This window comes from Oxyura jamaicensis, chromosome 4 (assembly GCF_011077185.1).
Source record: "Oxyura jamaicensis isolate SHBP4307 breed ruddy duck chromosome 4, BPBGC_Ojam_1.0, whole genome shotgun sequence".
Taxonomy (NCBI): domain Eukaryota; kingdom Metazoa; phylum Chordata; class Aves; order Anseriformes; family Anatidae; genus Oxyura; species Oxyura jamaicensis.
This window is the reverse complement of record NC_048896.1, coordinates 22004383-22028860: the sequence shown is the minus strand read 5'-3', so window position 1 is coordinate 22028860 and position 24478 is coordinate 22004383. Positions and strand designations below refer to the sequence as shown.

The 24478-nt window shown below is 41.8% G+C and overlaps 1 long non-coding RNA gene across 1 annotated transcript; it reads left to right on the top strand.

Annotated features, from left to right (window-relative positions):
- The first annotated feature begins 1247 nt into the window (after positions 1-1247).
- On the top strand, positions 1248-23892 carry LOC118166913. The gene is made up of 5 exons (XR_004750796.1): positions 1248-1307; positions 20271-20405; positions 22010-22139; positions 23345-23462; positions 23756-23892. It is a non-coding gene; the product is annotated as an uncharacterized LOC118166913 (long non-coding RNA).
- Positions 23893-24478: the final 586 nt, after the last annotated feature.

Genomic DNA, 24478 nt, shown 5'->3' with positions numbered 1-24478 from the left:
GTGTCTGACCATGTCTTTTTGCAAGTGACTGCTGATGAGCATTCTCTGAAGACTATTCATCAGAGATGGGTCACATTTGAGGAACAGCTACGGTGACTAAGAATAATCCATGTCCTAGGTCAGAGATGAGGTCTGGGCCTGCTTTTGTGTGCAGGCCTTTTGCTGTCTTTCAGGGGATTGAGTAGGGTTTGTTGCCGATGGTTCAAGAAGTATGTTTTATGAGAATGATTTGTTCACAGGCCTGTCATAGCCTGTATAACTTGAAACTGTAGAGAAGCAAGATGATGGTGGGATTTTTTAACATAGGTTAGCTTATCTGAGCTGGATTAAAATCCGTTGATTAAGAGTTTGTTTTCCAGATTGCAGGACAAGACTTGTTGCGACTCCTGCTCTTTTCAAAAGGCATACTCATGCAGATATGACACAAGTCAGCAGGTAGCCATTTGTGTAGCTGGATCATGGTACATATGTTTTCTGACATACATTTGGATAAAGTTATCATGTATATCATTAGTGTAAAGTCTGATACTTTTCAGATTGTGTGCGTGCTAACCCTTGTGATCTGCCTGCGGCTCTGCAGCAGTAAGGTGTAGTTTATAACAAAAATTTCCTCTACCTTTCACTAATCTGGTTATGCAGAGTAACTTTAGAAAGGCTTTTAGGCAATGCTTGGAACTATTAAGGCTGTGTCAGCCCATGGAAGATGTTTTCAGTTAAAAAAAAAAAATAAATTGATTTTTAAAGAAAGCTTCAGAGAGTGCTGGCAAACACTTGTTGGCATAAATTATAGACGTGAAATACTATTTGTACTTGTTTTAATTTCTGATTTGCACCTTACATAGGCTTCAGGAGTTGCTAATGCAGAAGAACAGTTTCTGTGCGCCTTTTGTTCCTGTGCCTGGGTGCATTGGCAGTAAGTGGCATGCTTCCTGTTTATGAGGTAATTACTGTATGCCGGCTGGCCTGTGTGCCAAGGCCAAGTACTTCAGGCCACTGAGTTTATTGGCTCACTGTGCTATTACTGGTAAACAGGAAACTCCCTGAAAGTATTACTCCAAAAACATTTTTAATTAGCAAGCTAATGACAGAAGATGGAGGGGGGAAGGGGGAAAAAGGGAAACTAAAGTTCTTAGAAGCCAAGAAGTTTTTTCCTGTCTCTTGAACGATATACGTTTGGCTGCTTTTCCCCATTGTTGCTCATATTTGTGTGATTGTTCCTCATTCAGTGCTGTTTTCTTCCCCTCAGGCTTCCTCTTCCTTCTCCTACCCTCCCCCCCCCAGACAGTGTGATTCTCAGGCTGACAGTGGTAAGGGTGATACCTGTTTGCACTGGGTTTCAAAGAGGGTGCACTTTTTTTTCTGATTAAATACGGTTTATGCTTTGGGAGGCACTTATGGGACAGAGAGATGCTGGAGAGTTGAATAGTCACTTTAATGACATGTAAGTCATAGGCAAAAGCTGTGTGTTCGCTATGGCTTTGTGGAGTGTCACTAAGAATTTGCATTTCATAGTCATAGCTGCAATTTTCCCTTGTTTGAGCACTTCCACTGCAAAGAGTGGACTCTTTTTTTCCATCATTTGCCTTTTCACATCCCTTGAAGTAGGTTTAGGTGATACAGCTGAGCCCATTCAATGCTGTTCTGTTTTGGCATGGGGGTAACCCTCTCTTCTCTCTTCCATCCCTTGGGTTCAGTTGTGCTGCCCCTAGCTTTCCAAGAGTCCTCACTGACCTGATTCAAATTGCTAATCGGGGAAAAAAATAAAAATAAAAAAATAAAAATAAAAAGAGAGAGAGAGAAAAAAAAAAAAGTTTTATTTCTCTTTCCTGGGTAACTTTTTCAGAATGTGAGATGAACACTGATGACCGTTCCCTTCCTGCAGCAGCGAGTGCTTAGATGCACTCAGTCCATCTGCAGCTTGGTACAGCTTTGTGGGTTTTCTGGGTCAATTCCCTCCTGAATCAGAAGGTGGCAGCATGTCATGTTCGGTGCGTGTCTTGATTCCAGACCAATGTGAACGATTTTTTGTTGCAGGGATGTGGTCCACACTGATTATGGTTAGAGGAAAGGAAATGTGGGACTCACTCTGGATTGGTGGCATGGAGGTGTTTCTTGGCCTAGCCTAGACCATGTCTGGAGATGGCATGATTTGTTCTGGGTGATATTTGTTAGTGGTAAGGTTTTGCTTCTTGTGCTGTGTCTGTTTCCCAGGGCAACAGGAGGAGAGAGTAAGGCTGCGGTTAAGGTCATCCCTCAGATGTATTTCTCAGATGTGATTATGACATTTGCCCTTGCTTGGCCTGAGTTCAGCAGGGTATTTACAGAACTATTATAGCTCCTGATCACATATTATGGAAGCCATGAGGTCCTTATCAGATACTTGAAATTAAGCATGGCCTTGTCCTTCTTGCTGAATCATGTTACAGTTAGCTTTTTATTGCCTGTGAGCTCTGCACTAGGAGCTCAATTTATATGCTGTGCTGCGCTGAAGGGAGTGAGGAATGTATTGGTATTCTCTACTCACTCCCCTCTCTCTGCCACGGCTTACAGTTGCTGAAAAATACAGTTCTCTTCTTAGTTGTCACCTTGCTGGAAGTGTGTGAGCAATTATTTTGTGTGGTACAAACTGTCTAGCCCAATTAGACAGGGTTAGAGAACAGGCTTGACAAGACCAGTTTTCTTCATGGTATTGTGATAGACCCTATCATTAGCTAGATAGCCCTACCTTAACGTAGCCCAAAATAGATGAAGAGCATCCTGGTGGAATTTTTGGTCACAAAAATAGTATCCTGTACTCTGTGAAAAAGTATTCACACCCATTGGCAGCAGCACGGTTTAAAACCATATGTGATGGGCAGATACCTTTCAATAACACAACAGAGAGAAGTCATGTCAAGTTTTGCTGTTTTATGCCAGTGTATTTTTCCTCTCTTGTGTCCTGTCTGAGGACAAAATGCAGAGTTTTCCTTTCTGGCAGTACAGGCTTTCAGACTAGAATTACAAGAGAGGCAGTGCTTTCTGCTGCTTAGGTGCCAGATTGGAAAGGTCACCTTTTCCAGAAGGCTCAGTTCTTGCTGTAGGAGCTAAGTACGGCAAGGGCTTCTGTGTGCTGATGGTTCTGAGCATCTCCTGATTAGTTTCTGGCTGTGAGGAGTTGATTGGGGTTGAAAGTGTGATTTTAGGACGGAATATAATCATTGGGATAATGTTGCTGAAAGGTAATATTTAGAAAATGAAGGAAGCTTGTGTATAGTAAGTTTGTCTTTTTTTTCTGTTGAAAAGTAGTTCTCTGGCAAGCCTAACCTAAGTGAAACACAGTTTTTTCTCTGTTTTGTGGGGAACTTCTGGTTTCTCACAAGGTGTGAGCATGTAGCATCTTTTCCTCTCTGCCTCCTCCTCCCCCCCCCTCTCATTCTGTGTGTGTAAGTGTGTGGACAACATGCTAAGTTGGGTCATATCTGTGTTCTACCATGGCAGGAAATTCCTTTGGTCCCAGTGTTGGTCCCTTGTGCCTCTGCAGTCTCTGTGGTCAGACTGGTGTGAATTAAAGTGTCAATTCACGTTACTAAAGCTGTGCTGATTTACATGGGCTTACTGTATTTGTTTGCGAATGGCTATGGTGTGCATCATCAGTAGTAATGGCCATTTGTATTTGTGGTGGGTTTCCCTTCTGTAAGGGACATAGCTTTTCTCATGATCTGTTCCCATGAAAGCCACGTTGCCCTCTTCTTAACCTTTCATTCCAGCACCAGAAGAGCTGTTGAGGCTGTGACGCTGTGTGTTCTGATTTCAGTGCAGGTTTTAGCTTGTCTCTTGCTTTTGTACTCTCCTTGGCTTCCAGGTGAATCACTGCAGTTATCTGGTATCACACCCTATTTTTAAACCACAATGCTTTTCTGTTTTGAGGGCCAATGAAATACTGGTGCTTCATTGGACTGGAGTTTAAATTTGTTCAATGTGTCCTATTTCAATTGTTTTGTTTGTTTGTTTTCCTGAGTAACTTTGCTTATCAAGCACCCATCAGTGTCCCCTTCATCAGATACTCGGAATCTTGAGTCAGTAGCAAAGCTATGGTATCACTTAGAAGAACAGTAGAGCTATATAAAGCAGGGATGAGAGGATGTTGATGGGTCATCTGATTACTCCCCCACCACAGGTGTGATCAGCAACAGTTCAAGTACTCCTTATAGTTTATTTACAGAAGTTATAGAATATCTGCAACTAAAGCTTGAAAGAATGTGTTGGGCAATTATTTGAAGTGCTTTGATACCATGAGGCTGGGCATTTCATTGCCTTCAGGTTTTAGAATGTATGGGGTTCGTATTTTAGTGCTTAGTCTAATTTCTTTAACATTTATGGTTAGGCAAAAATTACCAGGGAGTAATTTGTCTACACTAAATGAAATGGTAGAATGGTGGAAGGAAAGCATTGGGCTCTGAATTAGTGATCAGGATTGGAATATAAACAAGACTGTGTTTGAAGCTTTGATTTTGTAGGTTTCAGTATAGCATTGACAGAGGTGAAACTGAGGTTTCACCCTCAGTGTGAAAATGAAATGAAAGAGGTGAAAATGAAATCATTTATCTTGGGGGAACTGTCCATGAATTGGATTCAAGAAAGGTCTCTCCTATTTGAGCAACAAATAGGAGCAGTGAATGTCTCTCTGTATCTCCTTGGGCTTGTCTTGGAAAGGAGGTACTGTGGAAGCCCATAGTGAAACAGAATAGAAGAGGTTGGAGATGGAGGCAATGGAGGATTCAATCCAGGAAAGTTTAAGAACTTTCTCTGTCTCTGTAGCTTTCTGGGAGCACTTACTCATTAAACACCTTCATGCAGGTCCCTATGGATGCATTTGATGCATTGCTTGTCCTTTCAGCCATGGTTTTTAGACTAAGCTGCTTCTGCAGCTCACTGCAGTTGCATCATGAACTGTCATTTGTCCTCGCTCTCCTTTCTGCTTTTCCTCTGCCACCTGGCTCTCTGTGAGGCACTGACAAGCTCTGCTGCAAAGCAAGTCAGCAAAGCAAGTTCACCTTCCCTGACCCAGGTGCAGAAATTCTTGCATGCTGAGTTGTTTTTTTTCCAGGCACAGCTTGATGTGCAATTATTCAGATGACTCATAATACATAGTTCTAATGTAATCTGCAGGGTTTTCTTTAAATTTGTCAGCACCGTTGGGTCACAGATCCTTTCAGAAACAAGCAGACAAATGGAGCTTAATGTTTCATTTTTTTAGGATGCTTTTGCAGGTCTTGGATCTCTCAGACATGGACCATGGGACCCCCATGAGCACAATTGTTTTGTGGTGTTTCTAATTTTGGCTCCTTTATTCAGAAGTCCTTTCTTCATTTTCCTGAAAGCAATTAACAAAAGCATGAGGATCTTCTGTTCCTAATCTCGGAAAGCAATTGCAAAATTTTGTAGTATCTCTGCACTCACTTTATTTGCTTTATGCTTTTCCCAGAAGTTTAGAAACTTTTCATCTAGCTGGATTCTGATGAAGTAGAAGAAATACATGTTCTTTTTGTTCTCTGTCAGCTCTTGAAATCCTTAGCTATTATAATGAAGTTTTGATTCACTGTGTTTTTTCTTTTTGGTGCCATAAGTTGTACTAAAATTATTTTCTAAATTGACCTGCATGATCACCACTTCCTTTTTTTTTGTGAGGGGTAATTTTGTCTTGCGGGAGATGATGACTGGCCAGCAACTGATCACCTGCCAGCTGCTCTCTTGCTCCCCCAAAGTGGGATGAGGGAGAGGTGCTCCAGCTTCTGAGAGATGCCTTCATAGGGGACGTGCTCCAGCCCTCTGAGCATCCTCGTGACCCTCCTCTGGCCTCACTCCATCAGGTCCATGGCTTTGTGTTGGGTGCTGAGCGCAGCGCTCTGGATGTACTCCAGAATTCAGATCAACTCTCCTGGTTGGCATCCCTCACAGCATTTTTCCCCACCTCAGCCTACCTGCTCTTGGAGAGATGGAAGAGCGGAGTGGGACGCAGGAGGCCTTGATGCTGTTCAAATCCTGTTCAGGAATAGCTAAAATAAATGTTGATAAAGTATTACCGACACTGTTTTGATAACAGATCAAAACCACGGCACCAATATGGGCTGGTATGAAGAAAATAAACTCCATACCAAGTACGCTCTTCATGGTAGTACCAACAATGAGTTAAATTGTTTTAATTGCCTCATTTTATTTTATAGGCCACTAACTGCTGCTTTTGAAGTTCTTTAAACTTGCATCGTGTAACAACATGTTAGTTTTAGGTTCTTCTGCAGAGTTTTGAAGTTGATATATTAATTATGTGTATATGATAGGTTAATTACTTTAATTATGGCCTCCTTGAATATTAAAGTTGCTTCGAATGTGTTAGATAAAATCTTGAATATGTATCTTGACAAAGAACTGCAAAAATAAACTGGGAGAAAAATGTTTTTCCTTGAAGTCATTCTGACAATGCTAGATCAATTTTAAGGCTTCTATAATTTTACTTACATTCAGTAGTGTTTTGTTTTTTTTTTTAACTGTTGTTAAATACAAAAGCATTATCAGAAAACTTCATCACAAGTGTCTGAGCTGCTCAGTTCAATTGTATTGGTTCCACTTGTTTTGCTTGTAATGTCTGTAATTTTAAGATATGGCCACAAGATGTTTTGCTTATAACTATGTCCTGGTCTCAAGGCCAGAAGAGGCTGTGACATTGATGAAGCCAGGAACCCTAAGAGTTGCTTGCTGATCTGTGTTGTCACCTCACCTTGGAAGGTTAGATCATGGCTGTCCCCCCTTGGAGTGGGTGTTCATGGCTTTTGGGGACCCATTGGTTCTCAGCTGCCCCTTTCCTGGGAGAATGTGGACCTTATTTTATGGTTCAGCTGTCTAGCAGTGCTTATGGGATTGTTTGTGAAAGGTACTGATTTCAGTTCCTGTGTTGCCAAGCAGATTCTGTTGTTTTGCATAGACAGCTTGATTATTTTTTTCCTGCCTAAAAAGTGAATTTAAGTTCTAATAAAACCTGTCTTTCTGAATTCAGATTCTCTTTGGTTTCTGGGGAGCTCATTACATGAGAACTGTCTCGCCAGAGGCAGCTAGGGAGGCCGTCTCTTTAGGTGAGCCCTATTCCAGAAGGCAGCAGACAGCATGTGGGCATGATGCTTGGCTGCCCAAGCTAGCCTGGGGTGCATAGAGGTTGGCTTCTTGAGAACCTGCTGGCAAGGAGTGGTGCTCTTTGATGGCCTTTCCTTCTGCTCTTGTATGGAGGAGTCAAACTTGGCTTTCATCCTAATCAGAAGCTAGGTACTGGACACTTAGTGTATTAGCAAGCTAGGGTTTTTTTTTTTTTTTTTTGCTTAATTCTTGGATCGGAGGCTTTAGCTGGTATGGAATAGCTCACCTGCCTTCTCTGTCCTAGCTCCTGCTGACTGCGTGTCCAGATGGCTAGCACTGCTCACAGAGAGATGAGGTCAGCATCTTTGCTGCTTTCTCAAAACACCATCTGTTCACAGTGAGACCGAGGGAGCTGAGTTTGTGGATCTTCATCTGTCTGGCTTTTGGTTAGTGGTGCTGGCTGTGGCATTGATCAGCTCGCTCATGACAGTTCCCTGGTGTCTAGAAAAGTTGAGCTCAAACTCCAGCCTTTCTCTCGGTTCAGATGTAAATGTCATCTCCCTTTTATTATTTTTTTAATGCTGTGTGGTCGGCTCAAACTATTGAGAATACATACAAAGAAATTGTAATTGTCTAAATCTCCTGCCCATAGAAAGAAAGCAGGCTGTGATATTTTTTACCATCCCATATAGGATGATACAATATCTGAGGCAAATACAGATCTGCTACCTCAATCCTAGTTCAAAATTAAAATGGAAATACTAGAAGTGGATACAGTCTAATGATCAGGTCATTTCTGAAGTCATGAAGTCTCCCTGTGGGAGACACTATAAAGACATACTTGTTGCTTGTTCTTCCACTTTTCCTCTACAGCTTGTAAGGCAATCATCTGGGTGCAAGCTGGTTGTGTGTTACGGTGGGCCATATTTAACTATTGTGGTTTGTATTTTTTGTTTTAGCAGCCAGTTCCATTGTGTAGGGGGTTATGTCGTTCTCTGGGAGATCCTTCTTTTTATATGTTTGCTGATTCCTCTGGAACACGCTGAGAGCTTCTGCAGTGTGACCACAGCTTGAGGCAAGTTCCCTCCTGTTACAAGAGGTCTAGTGGCAGCCCAGAATTGCCCTGTTATTTTTTGCAAATACTAAAAAGTTGTTTGTCAACTTCATACCCTACAGGAAGGTAGTAATTGTATAAAATGGAAAAATCCATTGTATGCTCATTATTTTTCATTTTACCAAAAGCTTGTAGTATTCCCACAGTCTAATAATGTTCCAAGTGCTGGAACTTAACCCTGGTCTGCAGATGATCAAGTAATAGTTCTCACTTGTACATGGATACAAAGGGGAATGTTAGGTATTTCCCATAAAGGTATTTCAGTTTCATGTTGTAAACCCCCGCATTCCGTTACTTGCTTTCTGGACCCAGACATGATTTCTTTTCATGTCTTCTCTTAATACAACGAGGGATAGGTTTGAGGTAAACTCGGTCTAAATGGTTCAGTCATTTAAAACCAGAGAGAGTGATTCTGTCATGCTGCAGCTCTGTAATTGCCCTCTAGAAAGATTCAAGGAAATAAACAGATAACCTGGTTTTGGTTTTTCAACACAGCTAGTGTTACAGTGAGCATTCATGTTTGTTTTGTTCATTTTGGGGCACAAGTTGAAAATGCAAATGAGACAAATAATCCTTTGGTCATTACTAGCTCTTCTGAATTATGCTGGGAATGAGACTTTTAGGCTGCATATATGGTTAACGCTGTTTTCATGCTGACCTCTAAGATACAGGTGGGAATCCTAGCCCCGCTTCAGACCTGGCAGGTCTGTAGCAGCACATACTGCATGCAATAGGTTGAGCCTCTTCAGTGGTCTGGGGAAAGGCCAGATGCCAAAAAGTTGTCTAGATCAGTGCAGTTTCCAGCCTAGTGGAATGAGTATGGTTTTGCCCACAGCTCTTCTCCAGTGTGATAACTCTGTGTCACATGATTTTAGAGGAAAAATTTGAGAGAAGGTACTTCCCTTTTTTTCGAGAAGGTGGGGAAGAGTAAGGTCCAGCTTGTTCTGACTATAGGTGCTTAGAGATGTTTTCAGGCCTTTGGTTTTTCATCCCCTTTCTCCTTGAGTTTAGCCAAGAACGCTGGCAGAAATCTTACTGCCGGTCGCACTTCTGCTCTCGTTTTTACCACCATGGTCTCTGTTTAAGTTGCCAGTTGCCTTGCACGAGCAGAAGTAGCATCTTGACAACCAGCTGAAGTTTTAATCGAGTAATGTTCCCTCCTAGCTGCCTTCACAAGCCTCAGTCTTCAGGAGAAGAAGCTTCTGTCCTCTCCTCCCTGCCGATCCCCTTTGAAGTTCTGTTTGAATGTTTGCACAAATGTTATCTGACCATAGCAATTAGTAATGGATGTTCCAGAGCAGGAACTTTCCCATGCTGGCATGAATAACTTACTTTTTTGTTCAGAGCGCATCTCCCATGAATGTCTCAATAGTCGATCATCAGTTGGTCCCATGGGCTTCCTGTTCTGACATGCTGGAAGAGGATGTATTATTCAGCTTGTCTTGATTATATTTTTTCTTTGGCACTTTACCTGAGCCTTTGTTGTGTTTGCTTTTTATGGACCAGAGTTTGTTCTTTGTCATCTATGTACGGATACGTCTCCAGCTTCTTGAAGGGCGTTGTCCAAAGAGCCTCCCTTCTTCTGCTCTTAGTGTGCTCTTTCCCCCTTGTTTGTGAAGTCTGTTTTTGTCAAGGAGAATAAACTTGTTCCAGGGTTCCAGCATGGGGACCTTAAACAACTTTCATGTTTCTTACAAGTGTTTAGGACGTTCAGCTGTTATTCCTAGCCTCTCCCAGCAGGTGTAGATAGACCCAGTGGGCCCATGCAGTTGTCTCTTGCAGGAGCTGATGTGTGGCAGATGTTCTGCAGGCAGCTTTAAATCGGCTGAGCTGCATCCTGGAAGATGTCTGACCAGCTTAAAGCTCAGTAGAGGCTCACAGAGCTGCCCAAGAGGTGGAGGGAATAAGCTGTTAACTTGAGAAGCTGCAAGTATCTGCTTCTTTTCTTGAGCCGCTGTGCTGTTTTAAGCTGGTTTGGTTTAGGTACAAGTAGCTGCCTAGAGAGACTTCTGCATGCTCGCGGGTACGTGCTCCGTCTTGTGCAGTCCCAGTGTCAAGTCTGGAAAAGTGTTCATAGGGATAGGGGGCTGCCTCCAGCACTTTTTTGTCGCTTCTTTCCTGTTTCCTTCTTTAGTAGGAGCAATCAAAAATTGACTTAGCCTTTCAGGCAGTTTTGCAGCATCCTTGCTGTGGAAAACTAGTGTAAAAATTAGCCATGGACAACCTTGGTTGCTTCATAGGGGTGTGGAGGGAGTTTTTGATGATAACCTGTGTGCCAGAGGCAGGGGTGACTCTTGAAGGAAACAGGAAGAATGTGGCTGGTGTGGCACTGGAGAATTTGAGCAAGGAAACTGCCCCATGTCAGGAAGGAAAATGTTCATATCTTCATCTAGGTGCAGATGAGCTAGACAATATGTATGAACTGCTTTTTGCTCTTGTGAAAGTATCTTCTACCTTACGTGTAAGACGCTGAGAGCAAGGAGGAAGAAAAATTCTCCTTCCTGCTATATGATATTGCTGATCAACATTAAGGCTGAGCTGTCAGTAGCAAAGGTAACCTCTCAGTCCTTTGTAGGGCATGTATGTGTGTGTGTGTGTGTGTGTGTTCAGGGTTTAATACCAAGCTTGAGTGGCTGAGGACAGATAAAGATACATGGAAGCCAGAGAAAATAAGCAAATTTTGGCTGGGTTTCCATGCTGGGCCTCTCTATTTCTGAGTTCTTTTGCGAGCTGCGGAGAGAGGTGGGTCACTAAACATGTAAGTGGTAGAACTGGGACTGCAGGGTAAAGAAGGGGACTCAGGTGTTCCTCTTGCTGTGTTTTGCTGTCCTGATTCCTGCAGAGCTGGGAAGATTTGCCTTATTTGACTTGGCTTTCTTGAAAGAGAACAGAGAGCTGAAAAGGAATAAAATGGCCTTTGTTATTAAGTATATATCACGCCTCAGTAGCATGTCGTTGCAAGCAGCAAACTCTTTCTGGTTTTCCCTTTCATATACAAGAAGCTGATTAAGGTTTTTGGTGTTCTGAATCTAGGTTCCAATGAAGCACTTTCCAACCAAAGTATGTTTGTATCTACCATTTAAAGGACTGTGATGTTTTCACACTGATGGCTAACTAAACTCTACCAGACCGCTCTTTCACTCCCTATCCTCAAAGGAATGCAGGGAGAAAAGATGAGGAAAAGGGCTCATGGGTTAAGAGAAGGGCAGGGAGATCACTCACCAATTACCAGTAAAACAGATGCAGTGCAGGGAGATTAACTCAAGACAAAGGGATATTAATGAAAAGAGGGTAGTTTTAGGTTAGACATTAGGAAGAAATTCTTTCCCATGCGGATGGTGAGGCACTGGCACAGGCTGCGCAGAGAAGCTGTGGATGCCCCATCCCTGGAGGTGCTTAAGTCCAGGCTGGATGGGGCTTTGAGCAACCTGGTCTGGTGGGAGGTGTCCTTGCCCATGATAAATTCTTGGAAGCAGATGGTCCTTAAGGTCCCTTCCAATCCAAACCATTCTGTGATACTACTAATATAATTTATTGCCCATTATTAACAGACTAGAGCAGTAAGGAACTAAAAGCAAGCTATAAAACACCTTCTCTCCATCCCCCATTTTCTGTGGCTCCCTAGACAGCACAGGAGAATGGGGGTTGAGGTCAGTCCACAGTTTACTAAACTGTTAAGAAAGTCTTGATGAAGATCTATCACTTAAGTGCTATAAATGTCTTTACTCCTCACACAATTAAGTTTTCCGTGCGATTGGCAAAATTTACAATTGGAGTGTAATAACATTAGTGTCTATTTCCTCTAACTGATTATACTTAGGTTTTTGTCTGGCCCTGGCAGTGTGTGGGAGAATTCTGCCTGTTTTTATCTTGAATCTTGTGGCTAGTGACAGACTACCTCTTGGTGTTACAACAGCAGCTCCACCTCTTTACCTCTTTTCAACATCAATTAGGAGAAGTTGCATGCAATTTAGGTAAACTAGTCCTGAGGCTATTTGTAAGGATGACCACTGAGATAAAGAATGTGGAGGGGAGAGCAAAGGAAAGGTACATGGTTAACATGTTTCCTAGGTTCTTTTCTAACTTTTTCTTAGTGAGCTTTCTTCCAAGATAAGGAAAGGGGATGAGACTGAAATATTGGTAATGCTGCAAAGGTGCCACACCCCAGTGTTACGGGAAGGATTGTTGAGAATGCCAGAGAAAGGGGTGGCTTTGGATCACTGTTGTTCAACACAGTACCAGCTCAGCTGAGTCATGTTGACTGCATGCCTGCTTCTGTACCACCACAGTGAAAAGCAAAAATCATATTAGCTTAACATATTACAAATCAGCTGGAAGTTCAGGTTACCCTATAACTGACACTTCACTAGTTAATACAGTTTAGCAGATAAATGATAGCTTGCTGATTTGTGGTGACTTGACTGTTAGCTGTCATTTCTCCCTAGCCTCAAATTCTTATTAAGACCACCTCACAACACTTGTCCCTTGTGAAGCTAACTGTCAACGTACAGGGTGAAGATGGGTAGTCTTTGAAAGGCAAGCAGGTGGGCTCAAAGATAGGATTCTCAAAGGTTCTTGGTGTAGGGCTGTTTCTTTCAAAAACAACTGGAGTTGGTCAGATAGGTAAATAGAAATGAGTGCTGTAAATGCTAGGGAAAAACTTTTGGTTTTGTTGCAAATATAAAACTTGGTGCCTCACAGGCTATACTCGGTGTAAGGATCCCAGATTATTTAGGGTATAAGCAGCATTTTCCTACCTGATCATGTCTGGAAATCAATTTTCTTTCAGGGAGAATACTTGAAGCGTGTTACCCTGCCAATGTGATTGAGATTGCTGTCCCTGCACTGGGAAGAGCAGTGTCACTTCAGGTTTGATAAATTTGTCCTCATATTAGTATCTAATGTGTCTGAGACATACTGGACTATCCGAGATGTCCTCTTGGTGGATCTGTCACGTTGGATTTGGCAGTGCTACAACTTTAGCAACAATAGAAGGCAGTGCAGGATACAGGTGTCAGCATAAGCATAAAGGTGCATGCTGTTGGTGTCTTCAACTTGAAGAAAGATGCAGAAGAGCCAGCCCAGCAACACCTAACTGCTAGGATAAGGGGACTGGGAGGTTGATGCTTGTGTATACTGCTGATAATTTTGCTGTGAATGTGTCAATGTTAGAAGCATGGCTAATAGTTTCTGCATGACTTTGTGGGCAGAGATATTGGAAATTCCAGTTTGCATTGTCAAAACCATTAGGATTCACACTGGTCTTGCTGGTGGCAAAGAAAACTTGAGCTAAAATGTCTCTGAAAAGTTTTTTTTTTTTTCTTTCTTTTTTTTTTTTTCTGATGACTTTATTTTTATTTGCAGACTTTTCTTTCTCCAAATTCCATGTCTTCCTACCTCCTGTGGGAATGTCATATATGGCTGAATGTCATGAATGGCTGAAAATCTTCGCCAACACAATCTTCACTAACTGTGCAAAATTAGGGTTGCCAAGTACTTCCCAAGGGTTTGTCTTGGGAAAGGTAATATGAATATATGAAGTAAAACACTGATTATAATGGATGAGGGCTGATGCACACCAAGCCAAACCCTTGAAGAAGACAATAACAGTTGTTGCAAAGTGTTTTTGTGGACTGTTGGTGTGTGTGTGTGCTATGGTCTTGCTATATTAAAATTCATGCAGACTTGTAGATTTTTGTACTCTGCAATGGGTAACACCTGTTTTAGATGAACTTTGGATGAACTGCAAAGAGGAAGGGCATCTGCACACCTTAAAGCTATAACTATCAGCTATCTTTTCTAAACATCCTCCACTGTGGAGGGAAAGATTTCTTGACTGTTAGCAACTAAGTCATAGCTGGAAATGCACTTGGCTTGGACATGTCTGGTAATACTTGTTTTTACAACGCATCTTTTCTAAAATGGGTTCAAGAGCACTTCTGAATGAATCACACACTGACTGGTAAACACTTTATTTGCCTTGAAACTCTAGTTCAGTGTCTAAGAAGCTACTGAGAAAGGATTTCCCAAATGATCAACTGACTGTGAGGGGATGTGCTGGCCTGAGCGTCTGTTGCAGCCAGACTGCCTTGTGTGCCATCCTGCAGGGAAGCCAGTCTTTTGGAGAGGCACCCTAATGACAGAAGACAAAAAGTCACCCTTTGTGCATGCGTTCTTCTTCTGAAAGCACCCTGGTTAGTCTGTCAAAGCTCAGAGCACTACTCTCATGGCTCAGCAATGAAAACTGCAGGAAGAGTTGAGATGAGCTTATACAACATGATTTCTTCCTGTCCTGTGACTTCAAGCTATCAGCTGTGTGCTGAAAGATAGTCTGCGTAATTATAAACAATGCAGTCAGTTTTCCTGAAACATGGTGTATTCATTTCTGTTTCCTCCCAAATATAATTGTGTTTTCATCTATTCCCTCCACTCAAACCCAAAAGCTGAACAAAAGGACTGGTCAAGTGGGAGCTAGCTGACTACTTAAGGATGAGCTCCCATCCATGAGAACCTCCTCCCTCTAATCCCCTGAAACCAGCAAACGAGGTGTTTTTTTCCCTGCCATGGAAGACTTGTATCTTTCAGAAAGTGAGTAATGCCACACAAAAGAGGACTTAATGAGTGTCATAAACAGGATGATTGCATCAGATGCAATGTCAGTGTTGATGTACGGTTGTTTTCAGGAAAAATACATGATGAGCCTTGTACTTCATGGCTGTTATTCCACTGTGTAGCTTCTATTTTTACAACACTGCAGCAGCTTCTAATTTCAGCCAAGTCTCATAGTAGAAAAGCAGCCAGAGATTATGATGTTGTCTAGGTCTTGTCCTGCATGTAGTCTTAAAGTGGACTTTAATCTCTCTTCCCTTTTTCGTTGTTAATCTTGGTCCCATTGTTACCTTCCTCTCATAAGAAAAGCTTTTATTTGCTTTCATTCTCCTGGCACACCTCTTTGTCTGATACAGGTGTAGTTCATCTGTGGCACTGGGATTGTACACGATGCTCCAGATGGAGTCTCTGTTGCTGTGTGTGGTGTACCATTTCAGACTCTGAGTAGCTCACCTGTAACACTGACTAGGTTTGCATTTTCCTTTTTCATTGTTTGAATCGCAGTTCTGGCCTTAAGCCATTTCTGGGTTGCCTACAGCATGGTTAAGTATTTCTCCTTTTCCAGCAGATGATCTTTCAGAATTTGTTATAAATTATTGTTTAAACAAATCTTTGATGTTTTGCTTCACCATGTTGCATACTATTTTAATGATTTCTTTCTGATTTAAATCTGAATTTATTTTTTATTTTTTCCCCAAATACCTAGGATCCAGTTCTTTCTCAGTGCTCTCCTGTTGTACTATGACAGCTTTTAGAGCTGGCTCTTTCTCTTCTGGCTCCTTATCCTTACTTCTAGTAACTGCTTTGATGAGGCCATACAGATTCGTGTATTACTTTGCTGTCTTGGTTTGAGTACATAACCCTTGCATCGTTGGCTAAAGCACACAGTGCTTCCTGCTTTGGATTCTTGGGGCTCTTGATCTCAATTATTACTTCATTTTCCTTTCTGGTATACCTAGCCTGTTGGTCTCACAAAGGCATCTCTGCCAGTCCCGTAGGTACACATCTTCATTAGCCATCTGTACATCACACCACGTGATGACACACCGCCTGCTGTCAGTCTTTCTTGTGTCACCTCCTGCTTTGGCCTGTGCTTTGGAACAGGACTGAGACGGCGTGCATTGCAGATGGATACCAGACAGCCTGACCTGATTGCAGGTACTACATCAGACGGATGTGGAAGGCTTGGGTTGCTCTTTGTCCTTACCAAGCTGATACTGCAGCTGTGGCTGCTGTCACTTCTCTGCACCTTCCATGTCAATTTAACTACTACAGGAGGTCCTTTAGGTTCACGTGGCCAGGGTCACTGCAGGTATCAACCTGGAAGGGGACTGAGTGCCGTCATACTCTGTTGCTTAACATTCTAGCTCTGGCTTATGCAACCCTTTTAAAACAATTGCTTCTTAAAGACCTTTAAGATGCTGACTTACAAGCAACTGACTGTGAGGGTTGTGCCTCCAGAAGAGAGGGTGGGTTCAGTGTCTCTAGAGCTGTGTATGTTGTTTTTGTGTACTGTCCCATGGGAGAATGGGGTTCAATGACTACAGCAGCAACAGACCCTTCAGCAGGCCTTTGACTGTCCACTCAGGCTAGCTGTACTCCCCTGGCAAGCAAGAGATGAATTGTGCCCGTTTGGCTCAGAGCTGATGTCCCTGCATCTCTAGCAAATTTCACCAATGCCCTCAACTTTATCTAGACACACTCAAATGATCTTGCTTGCTTGTCGCTGCACAGGTGCAGCACAAGAATTAGCTTATCACTGCCAAAGCTTCTCCTCTTATAGCTGCTGTATGCTGGAGCGTGCTGGTCTGTCTCTTTGCCGTGCCACCTGGTAGTGTCTGTGCATAGCAGATCAGATTTCAGAGAGACAGAGGCTCCTTCCACCTAAGTCTTTTATCCACAAGTAAGGGAGGTACCCAGACTGTAGTATGCAGACACAGCCTGAGAAACTCAGCTGTCACCAGCACTGTTCGATCCTGTCTCCCCACCCAAACGCCGTGTAAGCCTGTCTCTCTGCACCAGCATTTATTTATTTATTTATTTTTAGCAACGCAGGACAGGGTCTGGCCTACCCCGTCTCAGCAAGCAGGAAGGGTGGAACATCCTGAGAACCCTACCTGTCTGCAGGGAGATCACCTGCCTGCTCAGCACAAAGACACATCCACCTATTTATCACAGCCCTGTTTTAGCTAAGCATTCCAAGTGTATGTGTCCTGTTTCTTTGTAAATATGTGAAAGTATTGGCACCAGGATGACATTGGTCCTTTTATTTAAATAATAAAAAATCCTTAAAATGCTGTGTTGTAGCTAATGAAAATTTTGAAGCACAGTGACTCAAACATTTGCAGGAGAAAATTGCTCGTTATAGAAAAATAGTGTGCCCAGTGGTGGGAGATGGTCTGCCTCTAGTGTTCGGTGTTACAGGGTACCCGAAGCACGGTCTGTACATTGATCTGCTTCCTGCACGGGATGAGGCTACAGGCTTACCAGAGAAGTCTTTTGTGGTTGCTGCTGGTCTTCAATGCTAGGACACCTTGGTGGCAGGAGGGAATTTGGATGAGCCTTTAAGAATATGAGTACAGGAGCTGAGAGGCACCAGAGGTGGGGCTGGGATGTGCAGATGGTTATATACAGACAGGGCTGACACTGTGTTCTTGCTGGTGATAATCTAGCGCAGCTCCGTGCAGTGTGGACAGGAATGAGAAGGTGCACTAGGACAGGAGTAATGTCCTTTACACGCTGGTACCTATTTGCATGGTCTCTGCTCCCAGTTGCCTGAGACCAGTATCTCTGTAGTGCCACTGTGACACTTGGTGTCCGCTGCACCTTGGTGTGGCAGGACAGTTTCTGGATCCACAAGGCAGCAGGACCACAGGCCTGGTGTTGGAGAACTGTTCCTTTTCTGTTCAGCAGTTCAACTATTGATCCTCCTTTATTTTTTGCTCTAGCCTCAAGTTACCTCACTCCTTTCTGGAGGAGTACCTAAAACTAGGTATGGGAATGACAGCAATTTCCTCTTGTATTTTTCTCTGCTTTTTGGAGTTTGGATTCCTGTCATTTGTGGCAGTCTCAGCCTTCATGAATAAAAGTTCTATGGTCTGCTTTACAGTGTCTCTTGATTCTCATCTTCCTGTTCCTTACCAACATCTTTGCTTTCCTTCTTTAGAAGCCAGAGCTGTGCTCAATATCATCACCACTTCCATTTCATTGTCTCTCTTTTCTTACAGGCTTGCATTAACCTGGAGATATTTTGTCATGGCACAGACATGTTCTTTATTTCATCCTTCACAACAGGGATAAATTAAGTAAATTTGTCTTTATCTTAATGCTACCATTGTAGAACAATTAGGTTAAACAGGAAACACCATTATATATTTTTTTCTTTGGAGTTATCTTTTATCCACTAGAGACAAAACATAAATCCAGAAACAACTTGTAAGGATTTTTTTCTTAATCTCTCTGTTTCACTTCTCCACTTTTTTGTTACCTTGCCTTTAACAAAACTTGTATCTTAGTCTTGTATGCACGTGCATTACTTCACGTACCTCAGGAGCCCTCCTGAAGTCATGGGCAGAAATTGTCAGCTAGTAGGTATTAGCACGATATTGGGTAATTGAAAGCAGATGACTTAACCGGCGCCTGCATATCAGTTTCTAATTCTACACTAATTTCTACATGCACAACACGTTACGAGGATTATTGTTCTTGCTTCTCTGCAGTTACAGAACTGCCCAAGGAGAGGTTAAATACTGGTTAAATACTGTAGCCATAGCATTTCCTGTGGGTATGTTTATGTCTCAGTCTCATCTAAAGAAGAGAATGAGAGCAGTCATGGCAAACATGATGGGGGAAATGTCACGTGGGTTCTTGAAACAATTCCAATGACACATTAGTATAGCAAGATCTTGTTAATGGATTAGTGTTTAAGGCAATTCTTCAGCATTCTGCAAGTCAGGGCAGTTCTGGATAATGTATGTTTCTCAATTACGGAAGAGCAAGGCAGCAGGAGACTCCAACCAGAGCATTACTTTGTGTCAATGAAAAGGAGGTGTTTTTTTGTTTGTTTGTTTGTTTTTTTTTTTTTTTTGTTTTTTTTTTTTTTTAAGATTACCTGAAGTGAGACACTGAGTGAATGCTGTTTGACTTGTAGTCAAACAGCAGGACTCCTCCTGAGTCCTAGGTGAAGTTATACAATCTGTTTTTAGGGGAGCAGACAATAAAAAAGATTAAAAAAAAAATAAAAATATGGTAAGTTGAGTCATCAGGCATAAAAAATGATTTCTGTGTGCCCTGGCTTTGAATTTCTTCCCCCATTGGCTTGCAATATGCATGAGTTGATATCAGAGCAATGTAAAAGGGTAACCAAAAACTTAAAATAAAAAAAAAGTTCAATTTGCTTGTGCAGTAATCTCTGCTCCAAGCAATTTTACATCTTGCACACAAGTTACTTTGACTGTTTTCTGGTGGATAGTCCTGCACATCTTATAGTTTGTACTGATACCACCACAGTAGGACAACCTAATCCTGTTAGTGTTGTTATTGACAAATCAAAGAACTGTGCTAAAAGCAGGTAGTTAACAAATGCCTTTCCAAAGGTTGTAATGGGATTTACCTTTGAATATGGCTTTCTTATTGTCTGCTTTATGCAAAGAATGAGATGGAAATCAAGGGATGCTGGGGTTATTTGGATGACACTGAAGGTATCAGAGGTACAGCTCTCTTTGTACCATGTAGGAAGCTTTGGTGCTTATAGAAGATGCCTCCACTTGAGGGCTGAAGCTGTGAACCCACTCTGGGACTCAGCTACCCATACTTTCCCTTATTGTTTTTTTTTCTCCTTGATAAGAGAACTGGGCTTAAGTGACACGTCTTGTTGTCAGTAGGGTTTCTGTGTTTAGACACCTTCAAAAGAAAAAAAAAAAATGGCTTTGTGTCACATTTCTTCCAGCTTCAGTTCCCAGAGTTACTGTGGTTGAATGTTACTTTGATTCTCATATTCAGAGTCTTTGTTTTTCATGGACCTGACATCATGAAGATGATCTGGTTTGAACACACTGTGTAGATGGAGTAAGCTAGAGAAGGCTGCAAAGCTGGACTGAAGACTGCAAGTTCCAAGCATGTTTTTGACTTGAATTAAGCAGGCAATTAATAAAATAAACCCAGCAGCAAATCCTCTGGCAGCAATAATCAAACACAGCCCTGTAACAATCTTAACTGCTACAGCACTATCAAAACAACTTCAAAAATGTATGAAGGCTCTTGTATATGGAAAATTTATCTTGTTTCCTGAAGTTTGGCAACTGATGCAATTAAAGGTACTCCCTTAATAAAATTGGAGAAGAAATGGAAGGTTTAGTAGCTGTTGTTCATCAGCTATTGTTTGTGTGGTCCTAGTACAAGATATTGACAGCTTCCAGAAAACTGACTTGACTTTGTTTTTCAGGAGCCTTATTTCAAGTAATGATTTGGAGCTACTGGGATAGTTCATTACCTACTCCGCAAAGGCACTGCCTTCCCATGGCCTAACTCCTAGCCTGGGCAGAGGGACCTCAGTGTTGGTCAGTGTGCAAGGACCCAGGTACACTGCATTCCTTGCTGCCATTGTGTTTTTAGTGAAGTCCAACTTAGTCTATTCCTGCATGACCCACGTCTTTAGAAGTTACCCGCTCCTAAAAACCTGGTTTTAAGAATCATGCTCTAGAAGCCTTGTTTTGAGTCCTTTGTTATTTTTTTGTTTGTTTGTTTTGAGTATGCATATGTTCTTTGGAAATCCACTTGTACAGAGATGGACAAAGATAAGCTTTGTGTGTCACTTTCTGCAGCCTAGCAATTGGTGTTTGTAAAGATAAGTGAATGTGACTGAAATCCGGTGATAGATGCACTTGAGCCACATGCATCTTGTGGGAAAGAAACGGTCAAATTTAGGTACAATTCAAATTGTAAGGTGTTATGGGTGTGCACTGTGCTTTTTCCTCCTATAAATACTTTAAAGAACTAAAAACATTTTCTTGCTGAATATTGATACTGTATTGGAAGATATTCCGTGCAACCTTGAGGAAAAACATAAGCTATGAAGTTTGGACCTGCATTTGTAACAAGTAACAACACAAGTTTGCAATGGAGTTCTCACCTTATTATATAGGCCTGGGCTTTTCCCTTCCAACTTGCATAGCCTGTAGGTCACCTCGCTTTGTTTTTGACAAACTCCAGATATGTTTGCAGATCACAACTGTGAGAGTTGTTGTGCCCTGCCTTGGCGAATGGGCTCTCATAAACTTGTGGCTACAAAGGCAGGTAGAAGTATGAACATCTGTGTCAGATGCTGTGCCAAGAGGTGATAGGACCAGCTAGACACTAGGAGCAGTGGTCTACAAACACTGCTCCAGGTTAGAGAGGGTATGTGGGATATGGAGATTTTTCACAATTTGCTGGTTGAATCTTGAGCATGTTGGAGGGATGCTCTCCCAGGCTGGTATCTGGGGACTGGTGCTGCATGAGTAGAGCCTTAGATCCCTGATAAGAGTGGTAGTGAGTGTAGCATATTTTGCAATCTTATCTAAAGATTAATCTGGCTCATGCACTACTATTTTTCAAATGGATTTTTTCTGAAAGCGAGTTGAAATGACCTTTGTTTGCCAGAATGGTTGAAGATAATCCAGAGAACCGTTTAGAATCAAATAGAAGCAGCTACTGCATGAGATAATGTAGATCCTGCCTTTCTGGCAATTTAGGAAAACCATAGCAATAGTAACAAAACCACCACAGTCATTACCAGTAAGGGGCCCTTTTACAGGCTTTAAAATGGGAACAGTCTTGTTAGTGTCCTCGTTAGTATTTAAAAGAAAAATTAGATCATCTAGTGAATGCAGAGAGTTTTAGGCCAATTCAACTTCTTAATTCACCAGCCCTAAGAAAGAAGAGAAACCAAACCTTGCCCTGTAGTCTTCTTCAGCCTTTCCCTTCAAAAAGGCTTCCGGTGACTCCCTGCCTCAGGAGGTATGTTTAAGACAGCAGCATTTCATCAGTACTGACTTTTTCATGAAGGAAGAGCTGCTGTCCCAACAAAGGAGCAGAGTAATTTGTGAAGAATTTTTTGTAAGTGCTAATATCTTCTCAGGAGTTTTCCATCCTAACATTAATTTAGGATTGTTATGAATAAAGTGGTTTGTGTTTCCTTGGCAGGAGTCTTGGAAATTGGATGCCTTTACAGGAGAAAAGGGGAAGACCATGCTGGCTGGTTGAACACTGATGAACCCACATCACCTTTGTCTCCAAATGTAAAAGAAAATGGCATTTCCTGCCATGACTTCTAGTAAGTGGTGGTTGCATACTATGCCTCACTTGCCAGGCTTTGGGGACATGATGCATATCTGAATGTCTTTTCCAAAAAAGACACTGTCAATTTTTGCCTCTATGCAAGACAAGATGCGGTTGCTTTTGTGATACCACTTCAGGCTCTTTCAAATCAGAGGAACACCATTCAGCTTACTCAGAAGGGTCACAGGCCCTTTTTGGAGCTTAAGGGCTCTATTCTTGAGGCCTTGTGTGCTATTGTGTGTCGTCAGTTTAACAGACGTGGTAACCTTTAGCCAAGAATTTTGCTGCTGCAAAATACAAGCTGGACCTGTAACCCAAGCTGAATGTACTCGAGTGCTGAGAAATGTGGTGGTTCTTCTCAAGCAATGGTTGCCATGCTTGCTTAACTGTCTAAGAGCAAAGACACAAATACATCCTTCCTGTGGCTACTGATCTAGCTAGGCAGGTCAGACCATGTTTTGCTCAGGAGGCAGATGGGGACAGGCTTTGATCCCCAACTGCCTGTTGTTCCATCAGAGGATTAACAATACTTTATGATTAAGAAAGAATGCCTGGCAGGTAAATGAACCAGAGACTCATGGAATAGTCGATGGAGGACACCTAGGGAAGATGAGAACAAAGCAGTCAGAGTACGGTGCTTCCTCAGAGTGGTTTCTAAACCTACAGTGGTTTGACTCAGGAAATCTGTGGATCACAAAGATGTCATCATCGTATTTAAGATCTCTATGAGGATTCTTCTCCCAGAAAAGTGATTAAACCTTTTAAATGTGCAAGGTATTTGACATTTGACATCTTGCAGCAAGGACACCCATACCTTACCTGTATATCGTATGACAGAGTATCTCCCTGTGCTTGTTTTAAACCTGCTATTCTTATTTAAAGTCCCCTTAGAAGAAACAGTGAACAGTCTTTTCCTGTTTACTCTCACAATTCCACACGTTACTCTCTAGATATCTGTTGCCTCTCTGTGCACCTTTTTCAGCTTGCAGAACCCTGGTGCCTTTAGACATCCCATGCACAGACACTCTTTGGTTCCTTTGGACAGTTGTGCTGCCTCTTTGGGGATTTTTTACAGTTCCTTTGTATCTGCTTTGAGATGGAAAATGGACCAGAACTTCATGCAGTATTTAGGATACAGGCATAATGTGGATTAATTGTGATATGTGTGCCACCTTTTTTGTTTCTCTGTTCTCTTTGCAGATAATTTCTGTCATTTTTCTCTGGTTTTGATTGCTACTGAGTTGATATTCTTGTAGGAGTTTCTGCCTCAGTCTTATTCATGAAAAGCGTAACCAGCTCAACACGTGTCATTTTGTAGGTAAGGGTAGGACTTGTTTTCTCTGTATGTGTCACTTTATACGTATCAGATTCTCATCTGTTTTATTAGTCTTTCAATGTTGTGAGATGCTTTTGGAGTTCACTGTGGTTAGTTTTGCTTTCTACTGTCACGAGTATGCAGTTATTGTGGGATGATTGTCACCTTGCTAATTATCTCTTCTTTCATATCATTTCATATAACAAATAGCAGAGGTTCCTGTGAGTTTGTGAACTGGCTTCACTAAAAATAATTATCATTTTTCTTCTCTCTTTTAACTGTTTTTCCATCCTAAGCCTTCATATCCCATGGGAGCTCAGCTTTTTTAAAAGGCCTTTGTAAGACAACACCTGTTTAATTTCTGTAGGAAATACAAGTAGACAATATCAATCAGACTTGCCTCATGGACCAGCTGTTGACTTGCTCAGGATTTGAGGTAGGTTTTCAAGGCAGGACTTTGACTTACAAAAGCTATGATGGTTCTGCCTCATATAACATATTTTATATGAATACTTGCTACTTTTATTACTTAGTTGCCTGTGCTAATTTGAACACTTTGTAGATCACGCTACACTGTAAAGGGTTCCCCATGCTTGTTTTACAACTTTTTTCTTTTTTTTTTTTTTTAAAAAAAAAGATTTTCCCTAGTTTTCTGGCAATCAAGTAGTGTTGGGTGAGAGGCTGCATACCATCATCTGTCACTTAATTTTTCCATCCTTCATTCTGGCTGAGTGCTATCTGTTCTTGGTTATTTCTTGCTGTTAGCTTGTCCAACCAGTCTCTTCTGATACCTTTTTTCTAAGAAAAAATACCTAGTTGGTTCTGGTGTGCCTCTGTCTAACACTATGTGTGCAGTTTATGCGCTTAATTTTATAATACTTCACACTTTTCAGCTTTTCTGAAAAAAAAGCTTTACTTGTTCCCAAATAAGGTTTGTTTTAACCTTATGTTCACCTTTAGGCTTTCTGAAGGCTTTTTTATTTAATAAGCAGGATGCATTTGTTCTGAGGCTAACGTGA